Raw genomic sequence first — 11712 nt, forward strand, 5'->3', positions numbered from 1 at the left:
ATTATTTTTAAATGAAGAGGCTAAACAGATATAACCATCAAATTTCGAGGAAATAATTTGTAATTCAATGAAAGAGGACTAGGTGTTATGATAATATATATTGAATAACAAATTATTGGATTTTTTTTAAAATTATTTTTTAAAAACAAATGACAAACTAGTGTAGGTTTCAAAATAATTACAAAAATAGGGTAGATAAATCGCACGGATGGGCTGCGATTTGAGCAAAGTCGCAGCCATCGCCTGCAACTTAGATCGAAATCGCAGACGTTCTCCTTGACGTGGCATGCTGACGGATCTAAGGAAGTCGCAGCCAATGGCTGCCACTTCCCACCTCCCTTTGTTCTTCTTCTCCCTTTTTTTTAATATTTTAAATTTTATTTTAAAAAACCATAATTCAAGAAAAACACGTGTATAATTTTAATTTTTTCCATATTTGAAAAATAGGTCATGTATTATCTACCATGAGGTAAAGTTAAATTTTCTAGATGTGATGTTCGGCAGGTTGAGATAATAATCATGTTTGTTTTGTAGTAAATTTATAATGATGTTGGGGAATATTTAAATAGATATGATGCTCGAAAATTATATATTTGTTCTAAAAAAAATTACGTATATTCAAATATACCTTGACTTTTATGTTTTCATTAATTTAATAATTTTTTATCGATTTAATTTATATTAATATTAAATTTAAATGTTATTTATAGAATATATCGGGCACAAGAAGTTGAAATGACATTTTTATAATCTAATTGGTTTTAATCTAATTTTAAACTTTCAGACTTTAAGTGATACTTTAATCAAAATTTAAAATATAATAACAAACAATAAAAAATTTAATTACATCTTAATTAAATTTCACAAAATTAATAAAATAACAATAGAAAAAATTGAAATAGAAAAAAAAATTAAAAGATTAAAAGGTGGAAGTCGCGTACATACGCGACTTCCAAAAAAAGTGCAACCTACATGAGTTTTGACTTTCACTTTGACCTAACCTATTTTTGTCAATAATTTTTAAAATCTAACTTAGAATTTATTTATTTAAATTACCTTTATTTTGTTATATTTTTAAACTAGCATTATTTTTATAATTTATTTTTAAAACTAAACTTTGTCCCAAATTATTCGTAAACTTTTACTCAATTAATTTTGGTGGTTATATAAATAAATCATTTTTTTTTCAATTAAACCTTAAACTTAGAATATTTGTGAACTTTATCGTTCAATTAATTTTGGTGGTTATATAAAAAAATCTTTTTTTTTTCAATTAAACCTTAAACTTAGAATATTTGTGAACTTTATCCTTTGCAAAAAATGTTTTAATTGCTTGTCAAACAAAACATCCCACCCAACGTAAAAACAAAGTATCCTAACACAATTTGTTTTTTGAAAATGATATCTAAAAAATAGTCTTCTAACATAACAAGAAAAAGAAAAAGAAAAAAAAACACACAATAACCACAAAGTTTTTTAAAAGATTAATAAAGGAAAAAAATTAATAAAAGAAAAGTAAAACTTAACTATGTAGAGTATTGATTTTAGCCCTTATTTAAATTTAACTAATTTGCTAAATGTTCTTGTTTCTTTTCTATGTTTCCTCATTTTTTAATAAAGATAAAAAAAATTGCATACTCCAACATTCATGTTTCTTATCAGAATGATAAACCAATATTTTTATTCATGTTTTAGAATAATATATGGAAACAAAAATAAGAAACAAGAAATTAGTTTTTGTTACTCCCAAAATTTCTATACAATTTATGAATATTTCTATCAAAAACTTGAGAAACAAGAAGTATAAAGTCATATGGTTCTATCTAATAGGTCTTTTAACTTTAAAAATTATGTACTAGATCTCTAAGTTTTTTATTTTGTATCTTAACAGATCTCTTAAACTCTAAAAGACGTTTAATGGATTTTTAAACTTTTAATTATGTGTCTAATAGATCCTTGAACTTTCAATTTATTAAATCTTTGAACTTTAAAAATTTATGACGGGCATTGTCTATCATGAAAATATAAAAAATGAATATTTCATTATAGATATTCCATGACACACATATAACGATGTACATATAATGTCGGGCAATGATTTTCAATTAAAGGCAACTGTCATTAAAGTGAAACAACGACACTCGAAATGGTCGACATCGTTTTTTTTAGTACGTAAAGTGGGGGTAGGGGATTCGAACTCATGTCCTTTTGGTTAGAGATATATTCCAATTATCACTGAGCGACGCTCGTGTTGGCGAAATGATTGATATCGTTTTCCTTTAATGACGGGCAAAATGAAATTTATTGTATTGTTTGAAAGTTCAAAGATCTATTAAGCACATTGACGCACATATAATGATGAACCAATAATGACCAACCAATAATGACGGGCGGAGAAATAATGTCGATTGCCTATACAATGACGAGGAATGACTGTCATTAAAGGCAAGCGTCATTAAAGCGAAACAATTACACTCGAAATGACCGACATCGTTTTCCATTGATGACGGGCAAAATGAAAGTTGTTATTGTGTTTGAAAATTCAGAGATGTATTAAACACAACCTTCAAATTTACTAAATCTTATCATTTTAACCTAAAAAATATGGTAGATTATTAAGCTTGAGATATCACCGACCACAAGTTACCTCTCCCTCTCTATCTTGTATTATTAAATGGCCAAGACATTAGTGAGGGTACTTAGCTTCTAGAACTTCACTGGTAGCTACCGCAGGTTACCTCCCTCTCTCTGTTGTATTATTAAATGGCCTAAGACGATAACGAGGGTACACCTAACTTCTATGACTTTTGAGAAAATGTCAAAAATATTTAATGTAATTTGGAGGTGTTACATGTGAATATTAACGCCAAACATTGATAAGTTAGTTTTTGTCTATCAAAACTTAGCAATTTTAAGAAGGCTCTACATCACTGATCAACCGATTCCACAGTCGATTGATCGATTTTAGTTGAAACTAATGCAAGATAAAAGAAATTGAAGACTTCGGACAAAATAGTGAGAAGAAAAAACTCATGAAGAGAATAGATAGAGAGAATAATAAAAATAGAAAACATTTTTTGAAAAATTTTATTTTACTGCGGATTTTAGAAAACCAGCGGTTCTGCTATTTTTCTCAAAACGGTATTGTCAAACTACAATTATGGGTTATACAACTCATATTTATTTATTTTTAAATAATTTTAGGTCAATGGTTCAACCAGTTTTTATTTTTCTTACCAAACTGGCCCATTCACTGACTTCTATAATCACTCATTTTTTTTTTTTTGGAATTTATAATGTGTCCATATTTGTCAGCTCCTTTTGAAAAAATGACCAAATAATTTTTTGTTATTAAAAATATCTATTTGTATTTTTTCAACTATTTCACAGGTTTGATTTTGACCGTTTTACTCTTACTATTTGTTTATTATATTTAAAATAAAATATTACTCTTTCTCTAAATTCAATTTTTTTTTTTTTTGCTACATTCTCTCCAATACTTTGTTGCTATAATTTCTCACGTAGATTCTAATAACCATCTCACTTTTAAATATATATTTGGGAATATACATACACATATAAACATAACTCACAGACAAGGGAAATCAAAGTTGATGGAGATCCCATGAAGGAACTATCGACGGGCGGCAAGTGAAATTGGCGAAGAGATATCGACATTCTGAAGACGGAGACATAGGAGAAGGAGGGAGAGTGATGCAAGTAACCCGAAGGTCTTATAACTTTTTATCTTAGAGTCAATAGTAACCCGAAGAAGAGGGGAAAATTAACTTTCTAGATATAACTTTTTTTTTTTTTTACTTGGAATGAATGATTGGAGTAACCCGAAGGTCTTATAAATTTATCTTAGATTCAATAGTTGAGCCTCATTCAAAACCTCAAGGGCAACAAGAGGAATGACTAAAATAAACAGTGCATTTTGAAAATGACAATAAATTTCTATTATTGTGATAATAGCTGATTGGCAGTTATAGTTCAATACTATATTTTAATTTGAATTGATATACCGCTTGTTTAAGGTAATTTTCAGCCTTACACGTCGCATATCTTGATTGGAGGAGAAAGACATACGTGGCCTTTGGTAGAATAGGGCCAAGTTTCGCCACCACGGTATTGAATCCTAGTACCGAGCCAACCTCCATTATAGTCGAGCCGACCTGTTTTACTTTGGTCTTATTCCCCTTCTATGAGTCGAGCCGACTTGAGTGTATTCGGTTAAGCTTACCACCTGACAAACTCCACGAGAACACGCTGTAATTCACGCTTACCTTAAAAAGCTGTTGAGGCCATGTCGGGGAATTCGCCTATAAATAGAACTCATTTGTCTCCACTTGAGGTATGCAGACACTATATTACTCTCTAAATACAACTTAGATTCTTTCTGACTTGGACATCAGAGTGTTTTCTATCTTGCAGATCTCCCGTCCAGTGCTCTCCAACTCGTCCTCCGGGTCATCTTCGATTTGAGTCCAGGTTCGCAAGCTTGGTTATTTTTGTAATAAAATATTTGGCATCGTCTTTGGGGAACGACAACAGTTTCAAAGTCATTCCCTACCTCACTTGAACTGAGCAATGGTGATCCCAACCTACTCTCAGCTGTCTCGCACTCCCATCCCTACTGGTGGACGTGATGACACTTGACGCACCTACACTCATAGAACCTACTCTCAGGTCGTTGGGACCTCTAGAGATCGCATCAAACTCATCGAATTGGCGAAGAATGATCGGCTGAAAAACACTCGACCGCTGTTGGTCAGGTGAACGTGGCCAAGTTAATGGTAGCTGAACTGACGGTCGCACAGCTGATTAACTCGCCCCTTAAAACAGGGAGGATCAGTTTCCTCCCCTCCGCCACGCTGTCCAACTCTTTCTCGGTGGGGGCAAACTCGCCCTCGATTAGGGTACAACATGGACTTGCCCTATGGAGCGAGCCGAAGGAGAATCAACCCCTTCAATATGCCGAGACCACAAGAAGGGAAAGGGGTCAGTTGCACCGAACCGGGAAAAGCGAGCCGATCCACCACGTCGGCAAACAGGTGGTATTCACATCGGTACACCACCACGCGCCCCCCATAATATTATGGAGATTGTCTATCCACTAGATGGAAGAACTCGTGTTCGATCCGACCACCAGCGCTCAAACCGACATCCCCAAGTTAATTAGACTTCCCAGGGATTAGCTAGAAGGGTCCACAACCGCCACGACCTGCGTGGCGTACTCCGAGTGCGCAAATCTGACTGCGAGGCTATGCGGCACAAAACCAAAGCCCTAGGGGACTTCAGGTACCGTGTGGACCACATGACCCGAACTGAAGAGGTCAATGATCACAAAGCCTCATCCCTGGGCGAGTACATCATCTAGTCCAGATTGACCAACTTAAAGAGATGATGCAAAAAGAGATCGAGGATCTCAAGAACAAGTACAAATCTCAAAGTGGATTTCTTCGAACGAGAAGAGTCGCCTTTCACCCAAGATATCCTGGATGAGCCGATTCCCCATAAGTTTAAAGCCCGACGATTAATCCGTATGATGGTTCGGGAGACCCTGTCTCATACGTGGAGATTTTCGAAGACAAGATGGACTTCCTTGCAGCCAGCGATGCAATTATATGTGGAGCCTTCCAGATCGGTCTAGAAGGCTCAGCTCGGATATGGTATACGCAGCTGAAGCCAAAGTCCATTACCAGCAACCAACAACTCTGCAAAATGTTCATCAACTAGTTTTCAACCCGGCAGTTGATGAAGCTTCCCCCATCCCACCTCGGTAGAGTGAAGCAACAAGACCGCGAGTCGCTGACTAATTACATTACCCGGTTCATGGACGAGCACGCCAAGGTGGTGAACTTCACGGATGATATGACTATTATCTACTTCACTGCTGGCCTGAATGATAAGAATTTAGTGATTGAGCTCAGCAGTAAGCTGAAACGTCACTCAACGAATTATTGATTCGAGCCCGGAGGTACATAGACAACCTAGAGTTGTGGAAGGCCAACGAGGGTAAGTGCTACAGTAAGAGCCAGGAAAACAGTAAGTCTAAAAAATGGCGAGACGATGATCATAGCTCGGGTCGGTGACCCGATGACAAGTCTGCCGACCACCATAACGACACCTGATCCTAGTCCAAGAATGGGCCTGAGTTAGACAAATACAGGCTGACCAACAAGTCCATTGCCGAGATCCATGCTGGGTAGTGAACTTCTTTTATACAATTGGTTCGCAATAGATTATCAAAGTCCCTACTTATTACAAGGTTATGCTCAGCATCGACAGACCGACGCTTTTGCTTTACAGGTCTATATGAGGGATCTAAATTAAGTCCATAAACAACTACCATGCGACCAAACAAACACGTCGACGTTCGATCATAGGAAGTTAATGACTTCTGCCCTCATCTCTGCCCCAAACTGCGTGCCGATGTTGACCTGCTTGTCCGAACTCAAAAGTGGCACAAGCTCTAACTCCTTGGTTGGAGTCCCTTGGATCGACTTGTTCGACGACTGGACATCGTTTCTAATCACTGCACATCCTTTAATGTTGCGGCGTAGCACTCTCTTGACACTTTTTGCTCGCCTCGAATGGTAGCTATCCCGACTGCGGTTGGGTACTTCATCACTCGATGATATGTTGACCGGATAGCTTTCAAGTGGTGTATGAAGGGTTGGCAATATGGCATTGTACTCTGAGGTCCGATCAATTATTAAAAACTCCGCGACTGAAGTAACCTGATGCTCCCCTTCGCCGAGAGTGACAAGAAGCAAGATGAAACTCTCAGCTGTTACTTATTCTCCAGCGAATCCTACCAACAGTGTAGGGCTTGCCTTTAGCTGAGCTCGCTTCCATCCAAGGGCATAATATTCTGACATGGAGAGTACGTTGGTTGAGGCACCTCCGTCTACCAAAACAAGTTTGCCCATGACGTGGTCAATGATAGTAGCAATGACCAGGGCATCATTATGAGGTAAATGAATGCCCTCTGTGTCCTGCTTGTCGAACAGAATTGTCAAGGTCGGCTCTTTCGAATATAAAGAACACACCTCATGTGCAGCTTCTCAGATAAGAGCCTTGCGTTTCTGACCTAACTGGCCCCTGCTAGGCCCTCTGGCAATTGTGTTGATTACGGAAGGTCAGTCCCCGGTGTGCCGAGGTGGTGTCTATTGGGTGTGTTGCCCTAAACTCGTAGTTTGTATTTATGTAAAAACAAATGTATATTCAATAAAGTTTTATTCAATAAATTTGTTGTTGAATTCATAGCATTGCATTGTCCAAAATCCAATAAACTAAACATCTGAGGTTATTTTAGTGTAATCGGGACAGTATATGTACTGGGTATATATTTGATATATCCCTGATATACAAGGTATATATTTGATATACCCTAATATACAAGTGGATAATGTCCCGTGAATAACCTAAAGGGTCTATAGTATATGTATAAGGCTGGGAACTTTATCCTGGCAACACTATGGATACGGCCCACTCTGTAAAGGTTACAAACGACTCGATCTAGGTCGTTCGTGTGGAGACATGCTAGTGAGGGTATCCTATACAATGAGTTTGCATAAGATCGGACCACGAAATAGCCAAGGGGCCCCACACTCTCATTGACCCGAGAGGGACTTCCGGTTATTGGTCGGACCATAACCGGGTTGTTCATTAGAGGAGCAGTGGTATTTAAGGAGTAAGATGTAACTTCGGGGTAAAACGGTAATTTGACCCAACTTGAGTTATGAGCACTCGTGAAGGATTGACTCGTCATTAATGGTCGTATATCCATGGACACGAAAACATTCTACAGTGAGAAGAGTGCAACTGCGGGTCTTTAGTGGAATGACATGTATTTAACGAATTTTGATTAATTCGGTCAATGAGTTTGACTGATTAATCTTGCATCGTTGGAGCTTCTGATCTGTAGGTCCATTAGGTCCCCTTGCTAGCTCATAACGGGTAAAACGAGGATCAAGTTTTTGGAAGAATTTGAATTGTTCAAATTTCATAAGGGATTATATGTATATTGATACATTATAATATATAGTTAATTCTAAATTAAAACTATATATTATGAGAGAAATTATTTGAATGAGATTCAAATAAAATTAATATGAATATGATTCATATTAAAACTATAGGTTAAAAATAATGTGCATAAGACGTACATTACAACTATAGGTTATGCGAGAGAAATGTTTTAGAATATGATTCTAATTTTATAATAAACAATTAAGTGTTAATTCTTTATTTGATTTATATATATATTTATTAATTAATTATTAATTGGATTAATAATTAATTATATTTATTCATTAATATGATTAATTAATAAATTATATATATTAATTATTATTATTAATTAATATATAAATTGATAATTAACTTCCCTGCAAAATTGCAGGGGAGTGGGCAGTTAAGTGACGTGGGGTAACTCCCCACGTCACTGCTTTTGTTTTCTTCTTTTTTGCAGTTCTACAAAAATACAGAAGAACAGAACAAAAGTTGAACTCTAAGAATCTCTCTCGATCAAGCACTCTCAATCAAACTCTCCCTCTCGTTTCAAAGAAATGCTCCCACAAGCGTGTTCTCAAAATCCAAGAGGATAGCAAGGAAGATTCGGTGGTGGTGTTTGTCGAGAAATCATTGAAGAAACGTTCTTCAAAGGTAAAGTTTTCCCCTGTGTTTTTCTTCTTAACCGTTTTGATTTTGTTTCCCAAATATCATGAACAATGGTCCGCTTCTGCTCCGGGATTAACATCCCTTCAATTGGTATCAGAGCCAGGTTGATGTTCTGATTTTTTAGGATCAAAATCCATGTTTTTGGTGGGTGTTTTAATATTTTCGAAATATGGGTTTGCCGGTTGGAAAATTTCCGGTTTTTGGCATTTAGATAGCGTTTTTCTTCTTGATTTGACATATAAGGGCCCGATGTTTTGGGCATATTGTTTATGTATTGATTCTGTAAGTCCGGGTCGCTTGAAAGTCGTTCGTGGCGTCAGATTGGACAAAAGTTGCAGAAAATAGCGAAGAAGACGAAGCAGACTGCGCAGCAGCGCCATGGTGCTGCAGGGACAACACACAGCGCCACGACGCTGCACTGTAGCGCCGTGGCGATGCTGCTGCGGCATTTTGCTGCAACAGTGCCATGGCGCTGCCTTTAGGCGCTGAGGCGCTGTCCCAGGTGTTTTTCGGCGCGTTTCCGTGGTTCCGGTTCGCGGTTCGAGGGCGATTGCAGTCGTTTTCTCATTTTTGTATTATTTTGCTTTCTTAGGGTGCCAAAAGCCGTTCCAACTTTGCTATTTAATTATTTGATGCATTATGAATGTATATTTTAATTAAAAGCATATTGCATATTGTATCCCATATAGTTTTAAAATCCCACCATAGGTTACATGCATAATATGTATGTTTTAATATAGTATGTATGTATGGTCATGCATCATATAGTTATAAATATTATAATGTATGAATGCATGTTTTATTTTCATAATTAATATAAGTGTTGTATTAATTAGATGAAAATAAAGTTGCATTGAGCACGACATTACTTTGGTTAATATAATTGTTATATTAATGTATGCTTACAATGCATGATTATAGTTTTAATTTCTTAAATTTTATAAGAGTTATAAAATGTGGTAGAAAGAAATTAAAATCTATAATAAAGAATTGCATGCAAACATAGGGTCTAAGTTAATTGATTTTAAAGGGGTTTAAAATTAATTAGACTTAGGTTATATCTTCTAATATGATTAGGAGGTAGTCTTTTATTTTATTTTAACTAGGTTTAAAATGAAATGATAAAAGACTAAATGTAAAATATTGCCTATAAGGGAACCCTGTCTAAGGAAAATTCTGTCTAGGTTGAGGTATTTAAGCTGACCGTAAGGGAACACCTCTACTTGGGAACCGACTTGGGGGTTGAATTAGTCAATATTTTATATACATGCAATAATGTCATTGGTTTATTAAAGTGTTTAATGAACTAAAACATTATTGTACAACTACCAATATAATAGTTATATTGGGTCGACTAAAAAATCACTTAGTTAATTTCACTTAGCCGGGATTTATCTAAGTAATATATCCTAGTCTTAGAATACTAAGTGGGAGCTAAAGAGAATATGTAATATACAACGTATATATTTGATATACAAAGTATATATAGCATACTTTTCTCTCTCTATCACGTTCTCCTTTATATTCACACTATGAGTTCCATGCTCGGCCTTGTGTCGTCCTAGGCGCGGCCTCCCTATGAAAGGTGTTTGCATGGTTCAATATCGAGGTGAATGGAGATAGTATTCATAGTAAGTGGGAAAAGGACGTGTGACAACACATTCTACGGTCTCCGCCATTGGTTTGCACCGTGAGGTTTCATACATGACCTGCGTGTCGTCCTGGAGCGACCATCCCTACAGAGGGTTCATTGTATGGAATCAAAACCAAGGCGAACTCCAGAAATGGATAAGGGTCTCTTAGGTTTTGCTCCAATATTTTCCTTCCCTACGGCGGGATTATTGGAGTGGATCTCTGAGGTCCGAAAATGACGGATCACACTTACGGGGAGTTGTTAAGTTAATTAGCAATTTCCTGACCAAATAAACGATGACTAAAGTTTATAGGAATAAGAGTTATTCTAGTGTAAAACTTAGTTGAGAACGTCTCAATTCAGTGAAAGAGTACCTGTCTGCCCTACGATAGCTGTTGCTCTAAATCACTGAAGCGTCGTTGCAAAACAATTTTGTTAGGGTGCTTAATTACTTTTGCTAAAATTTGATTGGGTTTAAAGGGTAATGCATGAAACTGATATAGGTTTGTTTTTACTTTCAGCATGTCTACTTCCATTATTGCACTCCTAGCCGCTCAAAAACTTAACGGCGAGAATTACAAACAATGGAAATCAAATCTAAACACTATTCTCGTGATAGATGATCTTAGGTTCATCTTGCAAGAGGATTGTCCTCAAGCTCCTGCGCCTAACGCCACTGTGGCGGTGCGCAACGTCTATGACAGGTGGATCAAGGCCAATGACAAGGCTAAGGTCTACATCTTGGTGAGCACATTTGATGTGCTTGCCAAGAAGCACGAGGATACGGTCACCGCTAAGGAGATCATGGACTCGCTGCAGAGCATGTTTGGACAACCGTCCTCACAGGCTCGACATGATGCTTTTAAGTTCGTTTGCAACACCCCGCATGAAGGAGAGCTCATCAGTGCGAGAACACATTCTCAACCTGATGGTCCACTTCAACGTGGCAGAGTCGAACGGGGCTGTCATAGACGGGCAGAGTCAAGTCAGCTTTATTCTGGAATCTCTTCCGAAGGGTTTCCTGTCGTTCCGCAGCAATGCAGTTATGAATAAGCTGGAGTACACTCTTACCACGCTCTTAAACGAGCTGCAGACCTATCAGTCTCGTATGAAACGTAAGGGACAAGAAGGGGAGGCAAATGTTGCCACCTCAAAGAGGTTCAACCGAGGTTTGTCCTCTAGAACCAAGTTTGCGCCCTCTTCTTCTAGAAGTAAGACTTTTAAGAAGAAGAAGACTGCTGGTAAGGGGTCTAAACCTGACTCCGCTGCTGCCGCTGCCAAGAAAGGCAAGGCAAGGATGCAGAGAAAAGAAAGTGTTTCCACTGCAATATGGATGGGCATTGGAAGCGCAACTGCCCAAAGTAGTTGGCCGAAAAGAAGAAAGCCAACGA

Source organism: Momordica charantia, assembly GCF_013281855.1.
Source record: "Momordica charantia cultivar OHB3-1 chromosome 5 unlocalized genomic scaffold, Mcharantia_2.0 BLBB01000005.1, whole genome shotgun sequence".
Lineage (NCBI taxonomy): Eukaryota > Viridiplantae > Streptophyta > Magnoliopsida > Cucurbitales > Cucurbitaceae > Momordica > Momordica charantia.